Raw genomic sequence first — 4,203 nt, forward strand, 5'->3', positions numbered from 1 at the left:
TTAATTGTTAATTAACTGATTGAAAGTTAATTAGGCAGTTAATTTTGGTTTCATACATGTATGATGGTTGGCAGCTTTTAACTGCTATTTGATAGGCTATAAATAGATGATCAATTGGTAGATTAAAGGGTTGATCACATACACAATAACACCACTTCTTTCACTCTCGCCAGGATCAAGATTCAATATTGATCAGATTGTTGTATCCTCTAGACAGATCCCTACCAGGACACTGCAAAGCACGCCTCAATCTCTACTTCATTTCGTGATTATTGAAACTATTGTAAACATCCAAATACAAGTATGTTCTTCTGATTTGAGAGTCTTTTATATATTAATTTTATTTATTTATGTTTATGTTTGTCCAATTAAATATGTGAGTCCCCCAAAATACCACACCACATATAACCACAGATTCTCATACAACATACATATAGTTGCCATGGTGTGACAACCCAATATTTCGACTCTATGTAATGACCTAAAAAGTCAAGTATTGTAGCTACTTTTGAAATAATGAAATTAACTTCGAAAATAAAATGTGCAAAAGTCTCTATAGCGATGTCTATTATACTAGATAATGTGTCAAGGGTTATAGAAATACTAAGAACACTAAAATCCGAGTTATAACGAAGAAGTTATGACCATTCTAAGATTTCCGACAAAACCGGCAACACCGATTAAACGAAAAACGCGAAGTTTCAATACAATAGTTTTTAGCCTTAAGTATCTAAATGAATGTTGTAGATAACATTAAACCGTGAACGTACATAAAAAGAACGTCCAAATCTGCCTTCGTATGAGGAAGTTATGATTTTTCCAAAGATTCGGGTATAGCAGTAGACAACTAAAAACTCGAAATAGAGCTCGAGAGACTTTTGACCAAAACAACCTAAATGAGAATCGAAGGTCTCAACATTAGTAGCGCAACGGCGAAAAGTCTGACGAAAACGGACATCGGATGAAGAAGTTATGGATTTTTAACGGATTTTTCGTGTCCCGGCCCGTTAAAAATAAATAATTAAAAATAAAGTCAAAATTAGCCGATGAATTCTAAACGAGAGTTGTAGATCATATTTTCAGCTACGCGTGCATATAAATAACGTCGAAAACAGAGCTCGTACGCGAAAGTTATGGATTTTAGAAGTTCGGGGTCCAAAATCCGAGGCTGTTAAGCTTGCCACGACGTGGCACAGTTTTGCCGCGACCCGGCAAGTGACTGAGGGTGTCCAATCAATGGAAGAGGATAGAATTGCTCCCCACGATGTGGCACACCCATTTTCCATGACGTGGCACTCAAAAATCCCCCTATAAATAGAACTCTTGGGGTGCCGGGTTTAGGTGCTCCATTCTTCCATCTCTCGTGCTGAAACTCTGCGGTTAAGCTCCCGAAGCCCTCCCGAAGCCCCGGTTTTCACACTCAAGTTCCGAAGGAAGGATTCTACACTCCTGAGATTCCCGAGAATCCTGAGAAAATCGACTTTCACAAGCCGAAGTTCTGCTCGATTTTCATCTCGCTTTCTCCAATCAATCAAGTGAGTTCATACCCCTATAAACTACACTTTCAAATGTTTTATCAATGCTTTTTATACACTTTTAAGGGGGGGGGGGAATACAAGTAAACACACGGTTAATATCGTGTGTAACATAAAGTTTCACTATATACTCTTTTTATCAAGTGAATCATATGTGATTCATAACTACTACATAGGAACTTTCGTATGCAATATATATTCTCGATAACATCTTGTCTTTTGGAAATAAAACATGTTTATATATGTATACATGAAATCAAACACCTTATTTATACTTTAAGTATATGTGATCATTTATGTCACTTTAAATGTTATACTTTTCATAACAAGTGAGCATTACACTAGGGTTTACTATACAAACGAAACACACATTTTGAGAAACTATAACAGGTATAGTTTATGAGAAAAATCATGAACATTTATATACTAACGAATACTATATCAAGGAAATACTTTCATATACACGAATAAATGGACATTTTCATACGTACTAAGTTTTGTGAGACATTTCACGTACTTTCGAGTATGCATTTTAAGTCCTGTATTATATACCATAATCCCTTGTAGGGGGAGCGTGATACTTGTGTATAGATCTATACGGGATTGACAATCCCGCACCTGAGCTGTTAGCTACAGCTAGGCCGGCAAGCCTGGGGTGACAAACGTCATAACATTTCAACGCCTGAAGAACGTTGTTACAGGCAGTCTGGGTCATTAGTATGGTTATAAAACTCACATGGAGTATTAAGAACTTATTGATTTACAGGGTTATCAAATGCTTTAGCGATTTTATACTTACACAAATCTACTGCTCTAGGCATGAAAAACACGATTGCATTTCACGATTGCATTTCAGTTTTGGAACATTTAAACTACCACACACTATTGAATGGACATTGGATTTCTAAAGGCAAACCTTCAAAACAGTCGAGTCTTTGAGGAAGACTACTTTTATACTAGTAGGAAATATCGGATTTTCTAGGAGTTTTTCGAACATCTACAAACAAATTTCATTTGATTTTATTCAAACATTGTCACTAAATTCTTATGAACTCACCAGCTTAAATGCTGACCTACTCTTTCAAAAACTACTTGTATTTCTCAGGGATTCAGTAATACAGGTAAACTATTGCTTTTGAAGAAGGGACGCTGCGGCGTTAGTTTATTTTCATTTTGACAACATATTGTAATTGATATTTTGGAACATGTAATACCTACAAATGATGTGACTTTTTCAATTATATATATGTTGGTTGTGTTTGCTTTCTTTACTATGTATTCAACTGTTTTGATACTACATGAAGTCAACCACCCTCGAACGATTCCGCCGTTCTGGTTTGGGGGTGTGACACATGGGCTCCCCCAATGGTATTTATCTGATATGTCATGGGATCCCCTATGGTCTTTACCTGGAATGCCATGGGCTCCCCCACATGATCTGACATCCAAATGCCACAGGCTCCCCCGGGGTCTTCCATGCAAGTATCACAGAGAAAACTACCATAACACATATCACAGAAACAACTAACATACCACATAACACATAATGGGCCGACATTGGTGACTTCAACAGATGGATATAGTGAGAAGACTAACCTCGCACTGCTGAAACATATAGAAAACCCTTGGCTGCTGGCTGACAGATCCTCAACTAGCAATAACAAAATAATACCCAATTAACAATTGGGTCCTAAACCATAATCATAACTTCAAACCTAGGGTAAAAATACCATTTTACCCCTAACCTAGCCTTGACCAAAACTATGGTCAAAACTGCAATCTGAAAGGCCAAAAAGGCCAAATAACTAATCAATGGCCCAATTTTCCAAATTAGGCCCAAACCTCTACATGGCCTTACATTAAGGTCCAACCATCTTTCTAATCTAAAACACTTAGCATTCCTGTAACACCCCTACTCCTAGGTATAAGTTTTAAAGCTTTACATACATGTTTATGGACCTACTCGACGATTTGGTTGCCCTAACTCGTCGTGTAGAGGCGGGTTAGCCGCATTGATTATTGGACCTACTCGAAGAGTTGGAGGACCCTGACTCGACGAGTAGGAGCTGGAAAATGAAACCCTAATTTCAAGGGTTCTGCACCCTATTTAAAGGGTCATTAGCCTCCACTAACCTCCCTTACCGTTCCCCTTGAGCTCAGAAAACCCTAGTCACGATCTTACTCAATTTTGTGTGTTAAGAAGCTTGGAAGGTGAATTTGTGGAGAGGACTTGAAGTCTAAGGAGCTTGGAACAAGGAGAAGCTTTTGGATCCGACTTATACTTCATCTTGGCATAATCTGGAAGGTAACAAGTCGTTACCTTGACTTCTCTCTAGCTATATCTCTCCATGCTTAAGTTTAGGGCCATTTTTAGCATATATGTGAACCATTTTGGGTATCGGCCATGATCTGAAGTTGTAACTTCAGATATGGACTCTTTTAGGTCCCAAATTCATAAAGTTATCAGATTTACCTTGTATTGACCTCTCACCATGCCCTAAACCTCATTCTAAACTTGGTTTTAGTGTTCTAAACCTTTAAGATCTTGCATTCACGTAAAGTTTGCAACTTTACGTGCAATCTGTGCCTTAGGAAGCTAGATCTACAATTTGGAGCTTTGGGGTAGCTTAAAAACATCTGAATGGGAAATGGATTGAAGGGACTTGAC

The sequence above is a fragment of the Lactuca virosa genome, chromosome 3, assembly GCF_052849685.1.
Source record: "Lactuca virosa cultivar CGN04683 chromosome 3, Lactuca_virosa_CGN04683_v6, whole genome shotgun sequence".
NCBI lineage: Eukaryota > Viridiplantae > Streptophyta > Magnoliopsida > Asterales > Asteraceae > Lactuca > Lactuca virosa.